An 11243-nucleotide genomic window follows, 5' to 3' on the forward strand; every position below is an offset into this window, starting at 1 on the left:
CAACCTTCCTTCTTTTTATTGTCAATTTTCTAGCATACCATCAATTAGTGAGATATGATCAGCCACCATAGCTCTTTTTCGGGTAGCCTTGAGATAAAGGTCTGGATACACTAACTTAAGGGGGTATTCTCCCAGCCATGTAGCCTACCAAAATTTTTTTTTATTTTTGATGGTTGACTCATTACCAATCTACTAGTCATATCACTAAAGAGAATGAGCATTTAGGTAATCTATGTTACTTAGGACAGATATAATCAGCAATTCTAGACTGAAAACCAACGGACATGTGGCCATTTCTATCTAGTCCCACACGTTGGACCGGAATGGCTATTGAACCCAGATGGACCGATTGAATCGATTGGCCTATCATTCCCGAGAATTTTATTTTTTTAAATAAAAATAAACATTCTTTTTTACACGATAAAACAACATATTTTGCCCCTCTTATTTGAGGTGTCTTGATATTTTGGAAAAATATACAATGAGAACATTTATCTTTGGTATAAAGTGGTCGCAATTAATCTTGATCATTGGATGTGAAATGAGATGCCTATATTTATTTCACCGCCTAAGCTTAAACTTCAAAATAAAATTTTTCGAACTTTGTGAGACACCTAAGCTTTCAAATTTCACATCGGATGGATATTAGTAATTGTAACCTCCTTGTATTAAAGGTAAATGGTATCATTGTACATAATACCTAATATTTTTTAGTGGGTTTCATGGTCATTTGCATTTGAGTACGGTCTTTTTTACCTATTATGGGTGGTTCTAGGGTTTTAAAGACCACTTTTGAGATAGTGTGTGTGTTATTAGAACCCTCCAATCGATCATCTTAACCTCAAGATGTATAGAAATGAAAAAACAAATCTCAAGTCCTAAAAATAACTTATTTTGTAATAAGTTATTTGGCCGTCTATTTTCAAGATCTTCAAGAATTTTTAGATTATTTTTAAAATTTAAAATTTTATAATGATAAAAATCCACTAAATTTTAGAGGTGCACCTTACTTCAGTAGTATCATCTACGAACCTAATCTATATATATGTATGTGTGTTGGAGAGTCTGAGGTCAGCCTACTAGCTGACAGCTATAGTAAATGCCCAACAGCTCAAATTGAATTTGGGTCGATCCAATGGTCATGATTGTATTTTGTATTTGAATTTTATTTATTTTTTCAAATCTAATTCATTTGAAATTTTAAACGTCTATTCTTGAAAAATAGGCAAGCCTAATAAATATATTTAAAAAGTAATTTATAAACAATAAGTTGACTAAAATACCCCTGAAAGTTACTAGGATATTTAGGTCCATTTATTTTTTACAAATAAGTTTTTGATATTTTTATTAGGTGTGTCTTGATGAGAAGAGTGAACACTCTAAACTTCGTAATTTAGATTCGTAGAAACAAGATTAAAATTCAAATACAAAATACAATTGTGATCATCAGATCGGTTCAGATTAAATCTAGACCTTTGGGCTTACACTATTCCATCATTTAGTGGGTTGACAAGGATTTTTTCCATATATATAAATGGAAATGACTTTGTGAGATCCTCCAACACCCATATGTGTAGGACCCCAAAGGATCACCGTTAAATTTGGCACAGATCTCTAGAAAAATCAAGTCTCACACACATGTGATCACGTTTTTAGATATGTGTACCAAATTTAATGGTGCTCCTTTGGGGTCCTACGCACATAGGTGTGGGAGGGTCTCATATTTTTCAATATTTGTTTGAAAAAATATTGTTTTACCTTTAGTACCAAAATCAATAGATTGGTCCCAGATTAACTTATCAGAAACATGGTCAATTTATAATGAAAACCAACAATATAAAGCTCTTATTAATAATAATCCTAATCAAATAATTGAACATCTAGACGGAGACATAGAAATCAAATTTAAGGATAATGAAAAAAGTAAAGATGATCTAGAACCAAAACCAATTAAGAGACATATAGAATCTGCTAGACATTCTACTTCGACAATTCATGAACTAATTATTCAAGGATTAACCAGAACTAGGAGTAATAAACAAATGCCTAAATATAAACCCCAATATAAACCTGCTAGTAGCAACCAAAACTTTCTGATACGGAAATAAATTTTCAAATTTTAACCTTGCAAGAGAAAAAGAAAATAGACTTAGACTATTTAAAAAATGATTATTTATCAGATGAAAATGCACAAATAAGAGAATGGTATTTAAAAACATTTCAAAAAAGACTAATAGATTTGTTCCATATTAAATATAATAAATACTTTAAAGAAGGAAAAACAAAATATAGGATTTTTTGTATGGCTTAAAGATATTCTTATTGAAAAAGAAGTTGAAATTCCTAATTTTGACATACATACTTTAGAAAAGCAATATCATACATATAACCTAGTAGGAGAAGGTAATATTGCTTCAATACATCCTCCAGAAAAAAAATATTATTATAAAAGGAACTTCCAAAATAGAAAAAGATTCTGATACTAAAATAGTCTCAGAAACAAGAGCAACCCCTTATAAAATGACTAATGAATATACCCAAAGGGTAGAACTATTACCTCATATTATAGAACAAAATAACTATACAAATTTATATATGCAATCATTAGGAAGACAATCAGTTGAAATTGAAAATATGCTGAGAGCTCATGAAAAAATAGAAATACAGAAAAAAGCAATCATGTTTAAACCAGCTCCTGAAATAAATAAATAAAGATTTAATACCAAGGAAGACAATAAAGATCTTATAAATGAATTGATATCCAAGCTATCTCATTTAGATATTAAAGATAAAGAAAAAGATAAAAAAGGTAAAAGAATTATAATTAAAGAACCAGAAGCTTTAACTCTCCAAGAAGAACCAGTAATAGAGGATAATATGGATAATATGGAAATAGCTTTTACCGAAAATAATCAAGATACACAAAACATAAATAGAATATCTTATGGAACAATATGGAGGCCTGTAGCCCAGGCAAGAATGTGTCATACCAAACCAACCCCAGTAGATATCTAATTTGAAGAAGATTTAATATCACATACTACTTCCTATTCTGGAAGAACAATAGTAAACTGGAACATAGATGGTCTATCTGAACATCAAATATTGGACACTATGAAACATATGACGATGTATGCATCAGCATGCAAAATGACAGGAAATCATGACCAAGAAGTAGCCAAAGCCATTATTTGTGAATTCACTGGTTGGCTTCGAGGATAGTGGGATTTCCACTTACCCGAAGCCACTAAAAATAATATCTTATCTAATACTCGACAATGGACTGTTAAAAATGAATAAAATCAAGATATATTATACAGTGAAAGTGATACAGTCAATACTCTCATATATACTATTACTCTGCATTTTGTAGGAAGTACAACTTTATTAGAAGCTAGATCTGAAATTTACTCTCCAATTTAAGATGCCCCACTTTATCTCATTATAAATGGTATAAGGATATTTTCTTTTCAACATTATTAACTAGATAAGATAGCCAGCTAGATCACTGGAAGGAAAAATTTATAGCTGGTTTACCTTATCTTTTTGCTGAAAAAGTTAAAAATAGACTCAAGAATAAATCTGTAGAAATATGTGCAGAAGGACTAGCCTTATGTACTGATCTAAAACTAAAAAGACAATTCGATAAATAGAGAATGATTGGTAAAAAAGAATTAGGTGAATTTTGCGAACAATTTGGCTATAGTATGGATATATCCCATAATAAACCACATAAAAAGAAAAACATAAAATAGAGAAAAGAGACAGAAAAATACCTAAGAAAAGTAAGCGAGAGAAATTTATTAAAAAAATTTCCCCTAAAACCAAAAAAAGAAAAAAGAAATTACCTATATGTTATAAATGTAGAAAAGTTGGCCATTATAAAGGTAATTGTAAAATAAAAAGAAAAATAGATGCTATAATATTAGATGAAACTATTAGAAATAAAATTTATCATATAATACAACTTTATAATTCAGATAGTAGTCTTACTGAGGATACAAATGATAGTGATAATAACTCATTATTAGGCCATATTGAAGATGAAAATATAATATGGAGTAGTTCTGAAAATCAATCAGACAATGAAAAAAATGGAAGAATGTTCTTGCAATACTCTAACCAATGAAGAAAACTTCATATTAGATATAATAGAGAAAATTGCAGACCCTAATGAAAAATGAGATGTAATAACTCAATATTTAAAAATAGCTAAATTAAAAAAATAAATCACCACCATTAATAAAACCAGCAGATGAATATAGCTTTTCAGAAATCATCAAACGGATAAATAAAATGGATATTATTAATAAAGAACCTACAATATCTGATCTAAAAAGAGAAGTAAATGAGGTCAAAGAAGTAGTACAACAATTAAAAAATAGAATTAAAATATTAGAACTTCACAACGAAGTATCAGGAGAAATATCTGACGCAGAGGAATTAGAATTCAATCAACTAGTAGATATTCATAATAAATCTATAGCAGAAACCCCTGAATCCTCTTAAATTATTACTGAAAACAGTTTGAATCTAATAAATAGAATCATTACACAAAAGTGGTTTACTTTAATAAGAGTTATAGTAAAAAATGATTATAGTTTTCAATCTTTAGCATTAATAGATTCTGGAGCTGATTTAAATTGTATCAATGAAGGTCTTGTCCCCACTAAATATTTTGATAAAACAAAACAAGCACTGAATACTACAGATGGAAGCAGATTAATAATTAAATATAAATTATCTGATACAGTTGTTTGTAATAATGGTAATTGTATAGCACCACCTTTTATTATGGTAAAAGGTTTGAGTCAGGCTGTAATATTAGGAACACCCTTTTTAAGCTTCCTTTATCCTTTAGCTATAGATACTACTAGTATAGAAACAACAATAGATGGCCATAAAATTAAATTTGAATTTATAGATAAACCAAAAATTAAAGAAATTAACAATGTAAAACAGCATATAGAAAATAAAGAGAAATTTCTATGTTATCTCAAAACAGAAATAGAATATAAACAAGTTGAAAAAGATTTATCTCTTCCTGAAACTCAAGAAAAAAAGAAGTGAGTTACGAAATGCTTTTTGGGAAAGAAAGAAGCATATGGTTAGCTTGCCGTATGAACCTGATTTTACTGAAAATAAAATACCTACTAAAGCAAGGCCAATACAAATGAATGCCAAATTATTAGAATTTTGTAAAAAAGAAATAGATGAACTACTTCACAAAGGCCTAATTAGAAAAAGTGCATCTCCTTGGAGCTGTGCTGCATTTTATATCAATAAGAATGCAGAAAAAGAAAGATGAGTCCCAAGATTAGTAATAAACTATAAAGCATTAAATAAAGCACTTCAATGGATAAGATATCCTATACCTAATAAAAAGGACTTATTAGAAATATTAATAAATGCTTGTATTTTTCAAAATTTGATCTAAAATCAGGATATTGATAAATTCAAATAAAAGAAGAAGATAGATATAAAACTGCATTTAATGTACCTTTTGGGCAATTTGAGTGGAATGTTATGCCATTTGGGCTAAAAAATGCCCCATCAGAATTTCAGAAAATAATGAATGATGTCTTTAATCCTTATTTAAATTTTATGATTGTTTGCATAGATGATGTTTTAATCTTTTCAAAAAATATACCTCAACATATTAAACATATAAATGTCTTTATTAATGCTGTAAAACATGCAGGATTAGTTGTCTCTGCAAAAAAGATAAGTCTATTTCAAACGAAAATAAGATTCTTAAGACACAATATTTATCAAGGAACAATTATACCTATCGATAGAGCAATTCAATTTGCTGATAAATTTCCTGATATAATATTAGATAAAAAAGAATTACAAAGATTCTTAGGATGTCTAAATTATATATTTGATTTTTATGAAAATCTTGCTATAGAAGAAAAACTATTATATGACAGAGTAAGAAAAAACCGTCCTAAGTGGACAGAAGAACATACATTAATTGTTAAAAAATTAAAACTTAAAGCAAAAGAATTACCATATTTAGCTTTACCAGACCCAAATGCACATAAAATTATAGAATGTGGTGCATCTGAATTAGGACTAGGAGGACTATTAAAACAACAAAAAGGAAATATTGAATAGCCAGTTCGCCTTACTTCTAAATCATAGAATCCCACTCAAAAGAATTATTCCACTGTTAAAAAAGAAATATTAGTTATAGTACATTGTGTGACTAAATTTCAAAGTGATGTTCTTAATACCCAGTTTCTCATACGAACTGACTGTAAGGCAGCTAAAGATATTTTACTAAAGGATGTGCAAAATTTAATCTCTAAGCATGTCTTTGCTCACTGGCAAGCTATCATTTCTTCCTTTGATTTTCATATTGAACATCTCAAAGGTACTGCAAATCATCTTCCTGATTTTCTAACGCACAAATTTTTGCAAGGGGAGCAGAACCGATTAGTTTGACCCACAAGACCAATCTTTAGCTTTAATATTTTTTAATAAGAATAAGAATATGGTTAGCCAGAAAGGCAAAGGCAAATTACCAATGGATATAATTCCAGCCTCTTCAGAATCACCCATAGTAAGAATTGCACCTTATTCACCCAGCAACCCAAATATTCCAATAAACCTTTACCCTGAATACTCTAGTTAGCAATCTTCTCCAAATCAAACCCCAATGTTTTTGCAATCACCAATTCCAAATAGAAAATCTTCTACTGGTAAATCTCAGTATGAAGACACTATCTTTATTGTTGATTCTATAATCGAAGATAGACATCTGATGGACAACCCTAATACAGTTGCAGCCATGTACTTATTAAATAATCTTAATCCGTCCAATGGGATTAAGACCAGAGAATGGTATGACGCCATTCTTCTTGAAACCAGTTCAGTCTCAATTACTCATTATTATCAGAAGAATACAAAAATAGTACAATATTCAAAATTACAGATTTGGAAAATATTATTCTTCAATGAATGGGATGCAAACCCATCCAAGTCAAAACTATTGAAATCTCTAGACTTCCCAAATAAATATTACAGACATTCAGAATATGTTGATGCATGACATAAGGTTTTGTGCCTCCAAAATCCTTATAACTCCCATACTTGGTTTATACAATTCAAAATGCCAGTTAATGAACCTTTTCCAAATTGGTTCCAAAACTGGATCTCAATATGGGGATCAGGATCCCAAATATTAGTTGAATCGCTGCAAGTATCCCAAGCAAGATTTATTGAATACAATGGTGAAGATCCTAATATAAATTACCATCTATATTTTATGGCTCTTTATCAAATTCCTTGGATACTAAAATGGAATTTTTCAATATCAGAAAATATATACAATAATTATGAATATATTCCATGCATTGGGAAACAAATTTCAATCAAATGGTAGGACATATTTGTATACCACAATCTTGAACCTACCCAAATAAAGATGAAACTAATACCTACAAATTTAGGATCATATTCTTATGATGACCCAAATAAATTTTCTGATTATATTAGAATGATGAGAAAGAAAAACCCAAAAGCTAAAAAGGATGAATTGGAAAAACAGTTATTAAAAATATTCGAAGAAGAAGCAGAATTAGCAGAGAGTCAAGCAACAGAAGAAGAAGGAAACCTCACTATTGAAGAAGTTCAAGAAATACAAGATTAATCAGCTCATGGTTGTTCTCAAAAGCAGACCCTATATTAAGCTTAGCCCGACCCGGTCCAAACCAATAAGCAATTCCGGAAGCATCTCTAGTCAATATCAGCAATCCATGACAGCACCAACAAAAAGATTCATAAAGATACAGTTGTCCCCTCCAGCATCAATAAACGACAAATCACCGACATAGCTACAGTAAAAAGATTCCTCCATCAGCCACTAAGAGACAAGCCGACGACAGATTCCTCCTCCACTATCGAGAAAGAACAAAAGATGTCATTTCACTGTTTGCCACTGTCAGATTCTATCTCCCTCATCTTCATCCATCTGGAAGATTCCAGATCACCTACCGACCACTTGTGAAGATCAGAAGACACCTGCAAAAAACAACAAATTGATAAGAAGAAAAAATTGAAATCCATTTCTATAAAAAAGATCGAAGCATTCCATGAAGAAACAGGCTTGAAATCAGAAGCTCAGAATCTTAGAGCCTATCTTCCTTCCTTCTCTCTATCTTCCTTCTTTCTATTTCTTAGAGTGTAAATGTGTGCTTGTAATCAAGACAGTCTACCTAGTTATTGTCCGTTTGAGTGGAAAGCTTTCTACAGCTATTGCATCCGTAAGTTGTAAGATCTTTTTCCTTTATGAGTAATCTGTAAGTCTGTTTTACAGTTTGATTATGTATACAGTCCGTTAATTGTTATGAATACAGTCTACAGTTTGTTAGTCTTTGTTTGCAGTCTGTATAATGTAAACAGCCTGTTGTATACAGTTTGTTTGTGATTAAAGTTTGAATAAAGTCTGTTTATGATTAAATTTTGTTATGAATAAAATAAATTGTTATACTAATGCAACTAAAAGCAATTTTTAGTATAAAGTTTTATCAGAATACTTATACTACTTGGATTTTAGTAGATATTGCACCATTTTCAATATTTATTATTCTAGCCATTTTAATTTATTATGGATATATTAGAATGATAGTTTAATCTGTTTATAAAAGTGTATATATATATATATATATATATATATATATATATATATATATATATATATATATATATATGGAAGATGCTATGGTACACCGATTCGTATACCGCTACAGTAAATGTCGATCTGATGATCACGGATATCCAATAGTATTTTATTTTTTATTTTTTTCTACAAATTGAAATGATCTGAATTTAGAGTGTGTATTCATCAAAAATAGGCGAATCTATGAAAAATATCAAAAAAATATTTTACATGAATTAAATTGACCAAAATACCCCTGAAAAGTTTTAGAGGTATTTTGGTCAATTTTTTTTCACGAATTATTGTTTTTATATTTTTATTAGGTGCGTCTCACTAAGATGTACACAGGTTCCAAATTTCAAATCATTTTGATTTGTAGAAAAAAAATTAAAATTCAAATGCTCTTGGACAACCGTGACTGTCAGATAAGCCCAGATTCGATCTGGGCCGTTGGTATTTACTGTAGCGGTACGCACATGGGCGTAACGCCTATGAGCGAAAATGAACAGTATTTTAGCCCATAGACTTGTCAGACGGCGTGGATTAAAGACCGTCACGGACGTAGCATTTCCATGGTAGTCCGTCACGGATATAGCATGTCTGTGACGGGATTTTTTTCACGCAAATTTGACGCAAAAAATATAAATATACGAGGACCGCCACGGCCCCCGTAGGTCCGTGGATTTTAGACAAAACCGTCACGGATATAGCATGTTTGTGATGGGGGCGAAACATTATAGAATTCGCTTATGTACATTTTTAGGACTTTTTCTATATATCCGTAACAGTTTTTCCTAAAAAATGCCACGGACCTACGGCTTGGCGGTCCCCGTATAGTTTTTATATATAGGAAAAGTATTAAAAACCCCTATAGACGAATTGCAACAGTGTTTCGCCCTCGTCACAAACATGCCATATCCGTGACGGTTTTGCCTAAAAACCGACACGGATCTACAGGGGCCGTGGGTCCCTATATATTTTTTGCGCCAAATTTGCGTGAAAAAAAAATCTTGTCACTGACATCCTATATCCGTGACAGTATTTAATCCACGCCGTCCAAAAAAATCGGACGGCACCGAGCCTATGAACGAAAATACTGTTCATTTTTTCCCATAGCCGTTTTGTTGTCTCTTTAGATATATATATATATATATATATATATATATATGTGTGTGTGTGTGTGTGTGTGTGTGTGTGTGTGTGTGTGTGTGTGTGTGTGTGGTTTCCATGAGGTTGCAACCTTAAACAATCCAAATAAGGTGCACCTCCAAATTCTATCATAATGTGCAATTTTAGTATAAAATATTCGTAGGATTATCTCAAAATCTATTTTCATATCTAATTATAAAATTTTAAACTCCAAAAATAGGTAAAATCAAGTAGATCTATAAACATATGAAAATCTTGAAATTGGACGATCCAGATAATGTGTTGCAAGATGCACTGTTTCTGGGACTCAAAACCTTTTTTCTTTCATATTCATACATCGCGATGTTGAGATGATCAATTAGAGGGTTTTTCAACATTAAAACAACATTTTTCGATGGATTTTTGAGGTACATCTATAATTCTACATTTTAAGATTGCAACCTTATATAAACCTTTTCTATATATATATATAGAGAGAGAGAAAGGTCGGTTGTCCAAAACTAATACATTATACAACCTTGACAACAACATAGAAAATAAGCATAACATAATAAACAATGTGCATAGGTACTCCAATGAAGGAACAAGTAATATGAACAATACAAACATGTACACATTAAAAAAAAAAACAACACTACAAGAAATTAAAATGTTTATTCTTGAGAAAAATTTTGAAAGCACCTTGTTATGTTTCAGACATCCAAATGATCAAAGTTATTTTGCTCTAACATGACATAGTGAATTGCTAAATGCCTGTCACTTGAGGAAATGGATTGCATGCGGGGGCCGCGGGCGGCGCTTGGCTACTTGAGGGAGTAGCCGCTCGCCCTCTCTGACCACTGAAGGCGTAGCTTGAGGAGGCGGCGGCTATCTATGCATAGTTGATCCATCCCGAGAGGCTCATGAAGCAAGATCAGGAGCAAGGGAGGAAATATAGAATGAGCAGGGAAACTTTGGTTGGAATTATTGAGGCGGAATGAATCTAGCAGATAAAATTCGTTTAGAAGACCAATGTATGTAGCTCAAGTTTGGAGTAAGAAAAGCACGCCATCAGTTCAGATAAGCCATTAAAAAACACAAGAGAAATGCCTTCTTTTTTCGTTCTTGTTTTTTTCTTCTTTTTTTGAAAAAGAAAATGCCCCTTTTTTTAAATGCTTATTGAACATATACGGATCTATCAATTCTAAATGCTTTAATCAGAAAAGGTTACTTTATCGTTGTTGCACATCTAGGCACTTTGGTTAATCATGGTGTGATGCATCCGAGGGCATCTATGTCACAGTTCTCTACAAAAGGCTTAGGGTACTAATGATGTTTCTCTTCAACATATCAAAGAACAATAAATAAAAAGCTTAGTATATAGCAATTCATAACTTTTAAATTACCCATGCATGCTATATCCTTGGAAGTCTCATCATGTGTGACAATT

General features: G+C 31.2%; 1 long non-coding RNA gene across 1 annotated transcript; it reads left to right on the plus strand.

The window, feature by feature from the left end:
- Positions 1 to 8109: 8109 nt before the first annotated feature.
- On the plus strand, positions 8110 to 10966 carry LOC148783805 (uncharacterized). The gene is made up of 2 exons (XR_016053242.1): positions 8110 to 8277; positions 10553 to 10966. It is a non-coding gene; the product is annotated as an uncharacterized LOC148783805 (long non-coding RNA).
- Positions 10967 to 11243: the final 277 nt, after the last annotated feature.

This window comes from Amborella trichopoda, chromosome 1 (assembly GCF_054954075.1).
Source record: "Amborella trichopoda isolate Santa Cruz 75 chromosome 1, AtrichopodaSantaCruz75HAP2 v2.0, whole genome shotgun sequence".
NCBI classification, from domain to species: Eukaryota; Viridiplantae; Streptophyta; class Magnoliopsida; order Amborellales; family Amborellaceae; genus Amborella; species Amborella trichopoda.